A 15,018-nucleotide genomic window follows, 5' to 3' on the forward strand; every position below is an offset into this window, starting at 1 on the left:
TTTTAAAAAAAAGGGAAACTGGAAGGAAAAACAAGGTCCATTGGAATAACCCAGAAAACAGCAGCCAAGGATGCCAGATCACAGTTTCTTTTCCTTTTCCTTTTATTTATTTATTTTTTTTGGGAAAAAAAATGGTTTTGTACACGGAGTATAATGTTATCAACTCAAGACAATACATAGACAAAAATGTTAACTCCCACATCTATCACACATCTCTGCAAAGAATTTATATGGAACATGCATCCAGTCAAAACCAACATGTTCTCTCCCTTGAAATGTCATCCAGGTTTCTCCAAGATGTCTGTACTGAATTTTTGTTTTGAATTGTCTTCAGAAGGCTCTATCAATGATTAGACATCAGGATAAGATCCCCAGAATCCATTCAAACAGCAGGGGAAAAGAGAACAAGGAGAAGCTATTCAAATTTTATCTTCTTTCCTTGTAGCTTGTTTTCTCCTCCTCCTCCTTGGCCTCCTTAGAAACCACTCCAATCTCCAAAATTTCCTTGGCCTCTACCACCAAAGCTCCCTTGGCTTCCTCTACCTCCTCCTCAGCCACTGAAGCACCGCCACACAGCTGCCACCTTGTCCTCCAAAATCACTGGGTTTGGCCCAGTGCAGAATTACTTTGTTTCCATCAATTTCCCCATCTTCCATGGCCTCTGTCACAGCTTTGGCATCTTCTGAGTTGAAGTCCATAAAACAACACTTTAGATCACGTGGTCTCCTTTTCTGTGACTACTGGCATCAACAGAGTCATGAAATAAAGCTTTCAATGTTTCTTCTATCATGTCTTTGGACAGACTTTTGAGGAACAAAGTTTTGTTGCACTAGCGCCTTGATCCAGCACTAGTTTTTTTCTGTCCCTTTGCTCCAGCCAGATGACTCTGCCTTCAATTTCCTTTTTTTTCTTTTAGGCAGTTGGGGTTAAGTGACTTGCCCAGAGTCACACAGCTGGTGAGTGCTATGTGTTTGAAGCCGGATTTGAACTCAGGTCCTCCTGACTTCAGAGCTGGTGCTCTATCCACTGCACCATCTAGCTGACCCTTTAATTTCCACTCTGTTACAAGAATTCAAAGCTTCATTTGCATCTTCCATGGAGGAAAATGCAAGGAATGCCTACCCTTTAGGTCAGCCTTGGTTGTCCTGGGGCAAGCTGATTGATATTGCCTTCTCAAAAACTTCCTACAGACTTCCGCTTCTGGGAGCCAAGATGGTGGAGTAAAAAGGTAGTCGCTCCCACCCTCCCCCCTCTGAAAATCCAGAAAATATCACCCCAGAAAAAACCCTGGAACAACTGAACCAGAAGAAAGATGGGGTGCAGCACTGCAGTAGCCCAGATAGCTAGAGGGATTAATGGGAAAGGCCCCTCTTACCCTGGGGGAAGGGGAGCAGTACAGAACGGGAGTCATCCAGCCAGCTAATGGAAAGACCTACTTTAGCACACGAGGAGGAGATTCTAGTGCCTTGGCATTCTACAGCAAATGGGTCTCCCAGTGCCTCAGCAAAAATAAGGGAAGCAGCACTACAAAGGGCCCCAGGTGGATAAGCAGCCTGCAGCATTCATCTGAAAGGAGCTGAAGAAAGCAACCTAGAGGTGCCAAAAAGTTCCAGCCTTGTTGATTCCAGCCCAATGCCAGGTAAGCTGTCAGAACCCTACAGCCTCCAACTACCAACCAGGAGAAGATCCCAAAGCCCAGGTGGTCAAGCAGGCAAACACCAACAGCTGTACCTCTGAGTGCCTCAGTGAGGGTGGGGTAACTGGTGGAAACCAGCTCAGAAAACCACTAGGTGCCTCGGCATTCTTCAGCAAAGAAGTCTCCCAGTGCCTCAACAGAAATAAGGGAGGCAGCACTTAGGGCCCCAGGCAGATAAACACCTGGCAGCACTTATCTGAAAGAAGCTAAACAAAGCTAAAGGAAAGGAAAAGCAGGCAACCTAGATTTACCTGAAAGTCCCAGCCTTGCTGATTCCAGCCCAACACCAGATAAGCTGCCAGAACCCTACAGCCTCCAATTGCCAACATAAGAGGCCCTAGTACACAAAGCCAGTGACCAAGGCCCCAGCACACAAAGCCAGTGACCAAGACCTAGGCTCCCAACACAAGAAGCTTGGGTCAGTGCCCTCTGCTCCCCAGCAGGAGAGCTTAATCTCTTTAAAGGCCAAGGAATAAAGAAACACCATGAGTAAAAAGAAAAGTACCATAGATTCATATTATGAGAAGAGTGAAGAGCAAGACAGAAATTCTGAAGAGGACAACACTGTCATCAAACCCACATCTGCAACATCAAAAGGGAATATGAACTGGTCTGAAGCCCAAAAAGCCTTCTTAGAAGAACTCAAGAAGGATTTTAAAAGTCAAATGAGAGAGGTAGAGGAGTCCTTTAAAAGTACAATTGGCCAATTGGAAAAAAAGTACACTGAAGAAAACAAGTCCCTAAAACACACAATTGGCCAGTTGGAAAAAAAGTGCAATGAAGAAAATAAATCCCTTAAAAATACAATTGACCAATTGGAGAAGAAAGTACAAAATCTAACAGAAAAAAACAATATGTTTAAAATTAGAATTGAACAAATAGAATCTAATGACTCTATGAGAGAGCAAGAATCAGTCAAACAGAAACAAAAAAATGAAAAAAAAATAGATGAAAATGTCAAAAACTTCCTACAAACTTTCTTTAGTAGTGTTGTAGGCTAGATTATTCAAAACTAGTGTCTTTGAGTCTCTTGAATTCTCTTATCCTTGACTTGTCTCCCCTTTGCAGTAGTCTAGAATGAGTTCCCAATCAGCAATCTCAGTTCCCTGTTTCCCTTCCAAGGTCTTATTCACATCTGCTTCTGACTTAACTTCAATGTAGGCAATTTCTTTGGGTGTCTCATCCTTGGTGCAGACCAGTCTAACTTAATAGCATCTTCACATTTCCTTGACCTCCTTCACACTTTATACTGCAGATTTTGATGAATAGTGTCATTGAATCTTGATCTTTTTCTTCCTACTGTCTTTTCCAGTTTCATTTCAAAGTCAAGGACTTTGGAGCCACTGAATTCCGGAGACTTTTCCATGTCTTCAGTAGATTCAAATTCCACACAGTCAAATCTCCTGCTTGCACCAATGTGAATGTCCACAATTGTAAGGTCCTCTTTTGCAAAGAAGTCCAGGATGCCAGTTTTTAACTCAGAAGCAGTTTTGTTAAAGTTCAGTTTACCACTGAAGAGATTGAAATTTGTAAATGTTTCAACTTACAATTTATTTTTCTTGACTTCAGGAGCTTTCTGTTTGCCCATTTCCTTTTTTCTTTTCCCTAATGCTTCTTTGATGGGCACTTCCTCTTCTCCCTCATCTTCTTCCTCCTCCTCCTCTGATTCCTTGGCTTTCCCACCTTTCCCAGTGTCAGCTTTCACAGAAGCAACATTCCCTTTTGCTTCTGTGGTATCATAGCATCTTTTTCAGAGTCATCCTCATCTTCATCCTCATCACTATCATCTTCCACCTCATTCTCAGATTTTTCTTTGACTAGAGCTGCTCCTATTTTTGTGGTTGTGGGTGACTCAAATTCTTTATCCTCCTCATTCTCACTGTCCTCCTCTTCAGAATCACCATCTTCTTGCCATTCTTCACATTTTTTTGCCCCTTTGGTAGGGGTGGGGGCTGCTGCTTTAGCTGGAGCAATTCAGGATGTCATAACTTGTTCTCCACTTATCTTTTGTTCGTGTTTATTTTATTCATGGGTACATGTGTGACATGATCAGACCTATATTTTAGGAAAATCATTTTAGGGGCTGAATGGAGGATGGATTGAAGTGGGGAGAGACTTGAGGCAGGCAGATCCACCCACAGGCTGTTGCAATAATCAAGGCATGAGGAGATGAGGGCCTGTGCTAGCGTGGTGGCAGTATCAGAGGAGAGAAGGGGCAAGTATTTGAGTGATATTGAAAAGGTGAAATTGATAGGCCTTGGCAACAACTTGATTTTGGGTGGGTAAGAAATGGTGAGGAATGTAGGATGACTCCTAAGTTGTGAACTGAGAGACTAGGAGGATAATATTGCCCTCTATAGTAAAAGGGAAGGTGGGGGCAGAGAGGATTTTGGGGAAAAGTAATGAGTTCTGTTTTGGACATAATTTGTTGAAGATGTCTATTGAACATCCAATTTAAGATGTCTAAAAGATAGTTGGAGATTTGAGATAGGAGGTCAACAAAGAGATAGGAGCAGGAGAGATAGATGTGAGAGTCATCAGCATAGAGATGATAATTAAATCTATGGGAGCTGATGAGATCACTAAGTGAAGTAATGTACAGGGAAAATAGAAGAGGGTCTAGGACAGAACCCTGAGGGATAACCATGATTAGAGAATGTGATCTGGAAGAGGATTTAGCAAAGGAGACAGAGAAGGAATAGTCAGATAGGTAGAAGGAGAGCCAAGGGAGAGTGGTGTCCTGAAAAACTAGAGAGAAGCGAGTATCAAGGAGAAGAGAGAGTGATCAATGGAGTCAATGGCTGCAGAGAGGTTAAGAAGTATGAGGACTGGGAAAAGGCTTTGACAATTAAAAGATCATTAGAATTTTGGGGAGAGTAGTTTTGGTGAAATGATAAGGTCAGAAACCAGATTGTAAGTGGCTAAGAGGAGAATGAAAAGAAAGTGTAGACATCTGTTGTAGATACCCTTTTTGAGTTTAGCTACAAAGGACAGAAGAATGATAATGGAGATAGAAGGATTAAATGAAGGTTTTTTTTTTTTTCAACATAAGGGAGACATAGGCATGTTTATAGGCAGTAGAACATGAGTCAGTAGTAAGGGAGAGATTAAAATAAATGAAAGAGTGAGAATGACAAAAGAGGCAATCTGTTGGAGGAGACAAGATGAAATGGAATCAGTTGAACAAGTAGTGGGGTTAGCCTTAGTAAGGAGTAAGGCCATTTCATCATGTGAGATAGGGGTTAAGGAGGAGAAAGTGGCAAAAGGCTCTTGAGTGATGGGAAATGAGGAAGAGGGGTCAAAAGGGAATTCACAGCAAATGGTCTCAATTTTTTTCTGTCAAATATAAGGCAAAGTTCTCAAATGAGTGTAAGGAGTAGGAGCTGTGGGAGTTTTAAGAGAGATTTAAGAGGCCACTGGGGAGAATATCATAATGAGTTGATAAAGGAGTTATAGTAGGAATGCCAATTAGTGAGGCCGTAGTTCAGTTTATGTAACAAACTGATGTTGAACCGAGTCAAAATGGTTGTTGATTTTCTCCACCTCTGTATAGCAGCATGTGCTTAAAAGTGAAAGGGATGAATGGTAGAAGTGTTGCAAGGCTGAGGCTTGACTGGGCATAATTGGTGATATGATAAAGGGGTCAGGAATTCCAGAGAGAAAGACAATGTAGAGTTGAATTGGTTCATAAAAGAGTCAATGAGAGACTGGCTAGTGCAGGGAAAATGGTTTGGGAAAGAATTGAAAGGTCAAGGGATTGGAAGTCATGGGTCAGACATGGGTCAACAACTAGGGTTATGTTAGGGAAGGCAAAGGGAGAAGTGAAAAACCAATAGCTTATGGTCAGATTAGGGGATTTCAGAATTCTTAAACATGGATGGTACATTTGTGGGTGATAGAAAGATCACCATCTTTGTGTATGGCTGTGGTGGGGTAGAGGAGTAGCTCATGGGAGGTGAGTAGGTTGAAGAACTGAGTGGTTAGGGTATTTGAAAGTTAATCAATATGTATGTTAAGGAGCATTATTATGAGGACAGGAACTGGAAAGGTGGCCAGGGAGGCTGTGTTATCAGTGGACAGCCAGGTTTCAGTAAGAGCAGGTAGATGGAAGGTGTGGGAGAAGAAAAGATTTAAGATGAAGGGAAATTTGTTGCCTATGGAGCTAGCATTTCAGAGGGCACAGTGGAAGGGTTGGATGGAGTTAGGATGAAACTTTGAGGTGGGTGGGTTAAGGGAGATGGGAATGAGGAAACAGGAGGTAGGGGGGTTGGAATGGGGTTTGGATGATGATCTACCAGAGTTAGAGTCATTGGGATGTGAAGGGTGGAAGAATGTTCATTGAGTGGAGGGCAGCCACTTCTTATCCCTCAAAAGATAGGCACAGCAGGGATAGGAGGCCAAAGGAGGGTTGTTCTTTGAATTAGAGGTTTTCCACATCTCAAAACAGATATATTGAACTATCCCATATTGTCTATTCCACTGACATCTTAAAATTAACATATATAAAAATGAACTCTTTATCTTTCTCCTTCCCCCAAATCTTCTCCTCTTCTTACCGGTCTATTTCTGTTGAAAGCATCACCATCCTCCCAGTAACCCAGGTCTCCAACCTAGGTATCATCCTCATTTCCTCACTCTTGCCCCTCCATCCATATACAATTAATTGTCAAGTCTTGTCAATTTTATCTTCTCTCCTCTGATTTTTCCGTTGGGCCTTCATCACCTCACTGCCAGACTCCTGAAATACCTTTCTGGTGCTTCTCCCTGCCTCAAATCTCTTCTTGCTCCAGACCATCCTCCACTCAATTGTCAAATTGATCTTCCTAAAGCACAGGTCTCACCTTGTCATGCCCCCGACTCAATAAATTCCATTGTCTCCCTATTGCCTCCAGGATCAAATATAAAATCATCTCTTTGATTTTTAAAGTCCTTCATAACCTGGCCCCTTCCTACCCTTCCAGTCTGCATACACCTTCCAGTATCTTCATGCAATATACACAATCCAGAGATATTGGAGATACTGGACTCTTACTCTACCTCAGACACGACACTGTCTCAGCTTCACACCTTTTCACTGGCTACCCTCCATTTCTGCAATTTTCTCCTTCCTCATCTCAATATCAAGGGTTCCCTGACATTCTTCAGGTCCCAGCTAAAATCTCACCTTCTACAAGAAAGCTTTTCTTATCTCCCTTAGTGCTAGTGCCTTCAATCTTTAGATTCTCTACTTTATCCTGTGTATATCTTCTATGTACATAGGTGTTTGCATGTTGTCTCAACCATTAGACTTTGAGCTCTTTGAAAGCAGGAACTGTTCCCTGTCTTTCTTTGTACCCCTAATGCTTAGCACAGTGTCCGGCACATGGTAGATTCTTAACTCATATTTGTTGACTTTTCCTGAGAATTAAAAACCACAGTTCAATTCCATTTGGAACATACAGACATTAAATAATGTGTAGATAGGTTTCTCTACAATTTTCTTTTGGGGAAGGGAGAGGAAAGGGGAGACAGGGAAGTGCATAAACAGATTTCAAAAGCAAATAACTAAGTAATGCATTTTTCTGTTAGATCTAACCTGCTTTCTTCCTTGAAAGAAATTTGAATGAAGACACTGTTTTTTAACTCAAATAATGAGACACTATTTTGTATTTTTAAAACATGAGAAAGAAGTTACTTTGTTTTTACAGATGAATAGGACCCTAGAGAACATGCAAAAGTTGAATGGCAAAACTTTTAATTAAAAAAAAATCCTGGGTCTTTGTAGTATGAGACCTGTGAATGGCACAAGAGTAATTCTTAAGCAAAATTATCAAGAATGGATGAAAGTTTCGTTTTATGTATGAAGACTATAACAGCAATGAAATTTAGATTTCCAGGGATGGAATTGATTTGGAAATATAATCTTGGTTAGAAATACTATTATTATCAATGTCAACCCTATATTATTTTGCCACAAAATCTACCTGAAGGTTCAAGTTTAAAGAAAACACTCTTCCCACCCCTAATGATCGGTTGTTGTCCTTTGTGCTTGAAGAGGACTAAGATGACATCACTATGTTAGGATCAAGGTACAGTGTGTCTGCCTGTGACTGATCAGACCACATGAGCTCAGAAGGCTCTACCACAGGTCAGGCACAAATAGTTTACATTCTACCCTCATTAATTAGAACATGAAGAATGCCATAGGAGAACATTTATAGTCAACTAAACAGCATGATTAATCATTGAAACCAGCCACTTTAAGTGACCACTCTGTTAGGGCTCAATAGTTCAAAATGGGTTGTAGGTAATCAGAACTGATAAAGAACTTCAGAAATAGGGAATGTTTTTAGGAAATTCCCTGCTGTCCCATTCTTCAGGGCTAAGTTGGCAATGACCATGGTTTGTGGCAGTATTTCATGTCTTAATTGTTGAGATTTCTCTACTACCTTAGAAGCATGTGCCCATTTTTGCTGTTGTATGGATAGACTGCTACTCACATACCATGACTAAAAATTATAACCAGAATAGCTTTTGCAATCATTGTGTCACTGTAAACACCTACAACTGCAAGTTTTCTTATCTTGTTTTGTTTCCATTGAGACAAAAGTGTGTGTGTGTGTGTGTGTGTGTGTGTGTGTTTGTGTGTGTGGTGGGGGAGGTAAGTCGGGTAAGTGTGGGTGGTGAGGTGTCTACTATAGAAACCTATTCTAAAGAACAAAGCTTCTTAGACAAAGCCCAAGTTTAATAAACCAAACTAACAACCACACAGGATGTGGCCTTTTTGGTTCCATCATACTTATAGGGAGTTTTGTACTTAGACAACTACATGGCCAACACTAAAAATATGCTTGGATCTTGGTCAACTACAGAACAAATTATCAAAAAAAAATAGAAAAACCCACCAGAGGAGATATCCCACTGAGATATGGTCTTTCTGATAAAAAGAATAAGGCCATGGAAAATGTAATACTATTAAGGAATTTTAGTGACCTTGAACATGAGCTACTTGATTTTAGCACAGTAAGGAATGACTTCACAGGAGACAGCCCTAGAAGAGTATTAGATTTCCAGAAAGTATGGTTTAGGGAATTTAAAAAAAACTGGTGACTATGGGGCACTGAGAGGAAGTATTAAAATCCATGAGTCTGGAAGAAATTTGAAGAATCCCTAAAGACATTAATGGATAATCTCCCCGAAAAAGAACAAAAGAAGCCCATGTGTCTCTTTTAACTATTGCAATCTGGAGATAGTTAAAACAAACAACAGAAGGCTGGTGAGAAGGCAAAGAAAAAAACAGAAAGGGGGGGGAGAGAGAGATAGAGAGAGAGAGAGAGAGAGAGAAAGAGAGAGAGACAGAGAGCGAGAGACACAGAAAGACAGAGAGAGAGAGAGAGAGAGAGAGAGAGAACTCCAACTTTGCCTTTGAGCAATGAGACATGAAAGTTACTCCACCTTGAAGAATCTCCATATTCTCATCTGTAAAAAAAAATGGAGGGAGCTTGGACCAAATGATATCAATGGTTACTTCTCCCTCTAACATTCTTCCTGATTTTGTGAAAGAGAAAGAGAACACTTCACTGGGAAAGATAAAGGAGAGGAACGATTAAACAACAATATGAAAAAAAAATCTATGAAGTCTCCCAGGAAAAGGATGGGAAAGGAAGCCAACATGGCATAACTAGCTAATGCTAGCCAAATGCATCAAGAAAACCAATAAGGTGTTTTATAAGTACTTTGAGGGAAAGAAATACTTGAGAGTAGCTAGACCCATAACAAATAAGGGCTTGAAATTAATTATGACTATAAAATAGTTGAGATAATGAACTTCTCTCTCAACTCTGCCTTTAGCAAGATAAATAAGGAAATGGAATTTGCAGAATTAGGAAGTAATGAAGACCTTGTAAAATGGCTATTAATATAAGGTAGGTAAGAGAATGCTTAGTGAACCTAAATAAATCAGGTGCCTGGAAGGATGCAGTCTGGATTCTGAAGAGCACATAATGGAGTTACTAAATGATTGACAGTTGTTCTCAGAGAATAGGGGAGAAGGACCTTGGGTGCAGAGAATAGAGAAAGTAGGGAGGCAAATGTCAAGGGACTCCAAGAAAAGATATTCAAAAGACAAAAGCTGTCATTTATATAACACTTTTAAGGTTTGCAAAGGTCTTTACAACTATCTCATTTCATCCTCACAACAAGCCTGTTTGGTTAGTGTTATTATTATCCCCAAGGTAGCTAAGCAGCAAATTGGATATAGCATTGGGAAGTCAGGGTGACTCAACTTTGTGAGATCAAATCCAGCCTCAGACACTTACCAGTTCTGTGACCCTGGGCAAGTTACTTCACCCTGCTTGGCTCAGTTCATCATCTATAAAAATGAGCTGGAGAAGGAAATGGAAGATCACTCCAGTATCTTTGCCAAGAAAAACCCAAATGGGGTCATGAAGAGTCAGACATGACTGAAAAAGCAACTCAACAAAAAATATTATTCCCAACTTAAAGATGATGAAACTGAGGCAGAGGTTAAATGACTTGCCCAGGGTCACACAACTAAGTAAACTCTTATGGCTATATTTGAATTGAGGTTTTCTTGACTCCAGGTCCCCTAACTACTGTACCACTTAGCTGCCTATAGATGAGAAAAAAATTCGAGTTATTATCATGAGTAGAACTTAACTAACATAATAAAAATAAAATAAGTATTTAGAGGAAAAATATGGAAAAGAAAATGAAAAACATAGATCTAGCCAGCATCAGTGCTTTCTTTGTGTACCCTAGATAAAGTTTAAAAAATTGTGTCCTCTGCTACCAAAATGTTGAATATTCACAATAACACCGATGTGTTTTTGTGACATAGCTTTCACGTAGTCACCATGGTTATCACAAAATAAATACCTATGTGCCATGGAAAGCAGAACTTTCTGTCATTGAAAATATGTAAATTGGCAAAAAAAAATCAACGTGTATCTCCTCAACATAATCAACATTCTGACCCCTCCATGGAAACCCTTGTGATCTACCTTGAATGTTCACCTTGCCTATCCCTAGCACTGGTTCTGATTTTCTAAGATCATTAAGAACAAAGAACAGGACTTTTTTTTTTTTTTTTACAAAACATATAGAATGTGAAAACTGATCATTGTTAGAACAGGCTTGTGGAAATCAGCCTCATGAACTCAGTAACTCTAAAACACTACTTATTATCCTTCTCCTGAAATCTACCCTCCTCCTAATTTCCCTATTTCTATTGATTGTACCACCATTCTTCTATTCTCTCAAGTTTGGAATCTTAGTGGCATTCTTGACATCACTCTCCTACATTCCTTACATCCAATCAATGCCAAGTCTTATCTATTCTACCTCACATCCTCTCCCATCCTTTTCTCTCTACTACACTACAACTAGTAACTTCTTGCCTAATTGGTCTACCTTCATCCAGTCTTCTCTGCCTTCAATCCATTCTAGGTGGAGTTTACAAGTTAAGATGCCTATAGTACCAATCTAGCCATATCACCCCCTCCCCTCTCTTCGCTGCCCAAGAAGCTTCCCCAGGTCCCAGCTCTCTCCAGTTAAAACACAAACACCTTCATCTGTTTTTAAGAGACTATAACAATGTAGTTCCAGTCTATTTTCTCCAGGGTGAGGGCATGTTGCTCTCTTACAGGCACTTTACATTTCAGCCAAACTGGCCTACTTGGTATTCCCTATACATGTCATTACCCTTTTATATCTAGAAGTCCATCCCTCCTTATATCCACATCTTAGAAATCCTAGCTCCTTTGAAGGGTTATCTGAAATGTTGCCTTATTCATTAAGGCTTTCTTGATTGCCCCAGTAGTTAAGGGTCCTTCTAAAATTCCTTTGTATTTGTTTTGTGCTTCTCTCTCTCTCTCTCTTCATATATATATATATATATATATATATATATATATATATATATGTATTTATGTATATGTACACACACACACACACACACACACACACATATATCCCCCCACCCCCAAAGGGGATTGTAAGCTTGTTGGGAGAAAGGACCATTTCATTTTTTTCTTTGTATCTTTAGCACCCGGTACAGTGGTTACTAAGCATTAAATAAATGCTCATTGAATTGTTTGTCTCAAAGTTAATGTTTGAGAAAAAAAGCATGTTAAAAATGAAATTTTGGTAAAGTGTGATGAGACTTCTTAAATTCTGCCAACCATAAAAATATAGTTGACAAATGACATTTTCTAACTATTTAAATGGAGGATAAATGCCCTCTCTGACTTAACTCTAGTCAGAAACTGTGCCACCCCCCGCACCCCAGGAGGTCACTTATCAAGTAAAAAAACCTTTTTTTTGTTTTTTGTTTTTTACAGCTACAGGGTAGCTTCTTTATGACATGGGTTTGGACCTGGGTAAAAGTGAATCATACAAAATGAAATGATGAGACAACTTTCTGCTAGGAGTAGAAAACCTGCTTAATTTTTTTTTATTACAAGTAGAATTTTTAATTTATCTATAAGTAAGGGTCCTCAGGACAAATCAGATTTGTATATTTTCATTGGTAAGCAGGTACTTTTCTGTGTCCTCCCTCTTCTTTATATTTTTCTTTCTTGTGACTTCTCAGAGCACTTCTCTTATATTTTCCAGGAAACTTTACATTCTACTTGGTATCACAGCTACTTAGGCAAGCCTTACCTACCCTAGTGGATGGTAAACTCTTCATGGGAAGGGACCATCTTTATCATTTCTGCAGCCCCTTAATCCCTTCCAATTTATCCACCAAATCACATACTATAAAACAGACCTATACGAAGGGCTAAAAGCTTGCATTAAACATCTGCAACAGTGAAGAAAGGATATGAACTCAAAGGTAAATCATTAAACTTCCAAAAGTAGAGATAGGATGCTAGATTAGCCACTCATCTCTATATTTTTCTCTAACTCCAAATGGTTATACTAAAATAAAATAAAGAGGATGACCTTTTCTGATTTATTAGAGGTATCTCTGTCTTCCCAATTTGCTAAACCATTAAATTAGAATTTTGAATCTCAAATAACACTTCACGTAAAGGAAAAATCATCTTGGCAGAATGGTATTGAAACTACCAGCTAAAAGAAAATTCTTACCAACTTCCTGAGTTTCCTCTGTCATGGCAATGTTGTATCTGATGATGGAGAAGTACTATAAAATATTAACTACCAGTGTTCAATTTCAGACTGTGAGTTTTATGTTTAGTTTTTATTGAAATTCTTAATTTGCTCATCTGTGTTAATGTTTTCAAGTGTAAGTAAGGTCTCCCTCATCTGCACAAGTGGATTAAATACTGGTTCCAAATTGACTTTTCTATAAGTTGATAGGATGCATATGACCTGAAAAGTGGGCAGGTATCCTTTTTTGGATAAGTTTTTATTTGTACATTCTATGATACCTTAGAAAAATCCCAACACAAGTTGTTTTCTGATATATCATTCAATGGACCCACAAACTGGTTGTCATCATTTCTTACAGCATACAATTAGAAAAGAAGTAGATTCAAATAATTTATTCTAGCCCTTTTCTTCTTTCATATTCTAAAATATCTTCTTCATGTTGTTGGACGCGGAAGACCCACAGGCCCACAGTAGTGTCCAAGGTTAGTATAACTTTCGGCCAGTTGGGTTTCTCATTTTGGTTTGTCCCAAATGTAAAACGTTGAATGAACCAAAGTATGGCATGGGAGCCAGGCCCTGGATAGGACTGGGAGAGCTGTGGCAGCAGCATCAGGGATGGTGCCATCTTGGTACATCTCGACCCTCTTAATTCTTAACTGACTATCTGCTAGCAGAACCTGAGATATTGTTCCGCTCTCTGAGATGAAGGGAGAAGAAGGGAAAGGATGGGAGGAATGGTCAGCCAACACACATTTATCAAGTGCTTAATGTGTGCTAAGCAATGGGGACATAAAAAGAGGTAAAAGACAGTTCCTACCCTCAAGGAACTCACAAGCTAAGGGAGGAAACACCAAAAACAAATATGTACAAATGAGCTATCTATAGATAAATAGAAAATAATTTAGGGAAGGAAGGCACTAGAATTAAGAGGGATTAGAAAAGGCTTCCTACAGAAGGTGAAGTTTTAATTGGGACTTGAAGGATGCCAGGAAAACCAGTAGGTAAAAATGAGTATGGAGAGAATTTCAGCATGTGGGATGGCCAGAGAAAATGCCTGGAGCCGAGAGCCAATGTCTTGTTCTTGGAACAGCAAGAATGCCAGTGTCACTGGATGGAAGATTATGTGGTAGGGAATAAAGTCTAAGAAGATTAGAAAGGTAGAATGGGGCAAGGTTATAAATGCCTTTGAACTCCCAACAGAGGATTTTATATATTATCCTGAAGGTTAAAGAGAACCATTAGAGTTTATTGAGTATGTTTGTGGGATGGGGTTTGTGTGTGTGCGTGTGTGTGTGTGTGTGTGTGTGCACACGTGCGCATGTGCAGTTTTTAGTAGCTAAATGGAGGATGGATTAGAATGGGTAGAGACTTAGAGCAAGCAGACTCATAAGCAGGCTATTGCAATAGTCCAGGCATGAGGTAATGAGGGCCTCTACCAGAGTGATGGTCATGTCAGAGGACAGAAGGACATATTGGAGAGATATTGCAAAGGTTCTAGCATTGAGGAAGAATGAGGAGTGCCCTGGGCAGGGTGCGTGTATGTGTGTGTGTGTATAGACAATAGCTACTAAGATTTTGATTGTATAGGTTCTAGGAAGAAGACATGTAATGAGAAAAGGTAACTGGATTTAACTATATGCCATAGGTAGGGCTTCAGAGAGGTCTTAAGTGCATGACTTGGGGTCATCTTTAGTCTTTATAATGTCTGTTGCTTGTGGTCAGCCAAAAGGAAGAATTAAGTTGACATTGATCTTTTTTGACGGACAGAGCTTTGGGGAACTTGAGGACCCTTAAATCCCCTGGGCAGAGGTAGAGTACTTTTTCAGGTGGGTAGAGGATTGCTCATCAAGCAATAGTCCATTTCTTTCCTTTTCTATCTTGTTCTATTCTTTCTGCTAGGAGTAGTTAAGTCCTTATGGCATCATATCTAGGCAGGACCCATTGGGTTTAGGGCAGGTATTAATTTAATGCAACTTTCCCCCCCAAAATAATTATCTTAACTATCATTATTAGAATTCTATTACTATGATTAGAATTCTATTTTCAACATATGAATCATATGTGTGTATATTTGTTCATTATTGTGCTATTAATTTCCCTTGATGGAACACATGTAACATTGATCTAATAATTTTTCTTTTAATCTTTCCTCTTCCAAAATAGTTTATTTTCTTTGTGACATTTAGTTTGCAGATGCTCTAATC

General features: G+C 39.6%; 1 pseudogene; it reads right to left on the reverse strand.

Annotated features, from left to right (window-relative positions):
* Nucleotides 1–357: 357 nt before the first annotated feature.
* The window catches only part of LOC114036722, a 79,300-nt pseudogene continuing 64,639 nt past the window's right edge, over nt 358–15,018 (reverse strand).

This window comes from Vombatus ursinus, unplaced genomic scaffold (assembly GCF_900497805.2).
Source record: "Vombatus ursinus unplaced genomic scaffold, bare-nosed wombat genome assembly UNPS02009975.1, whole genome shotgun sequence".
Lineage (NCBI taxonomy): Eukaryota > Metazoa > Chordata > Mammalia > Diprotodontia > Vombatidae > Vombatus > Vombatus ursinus.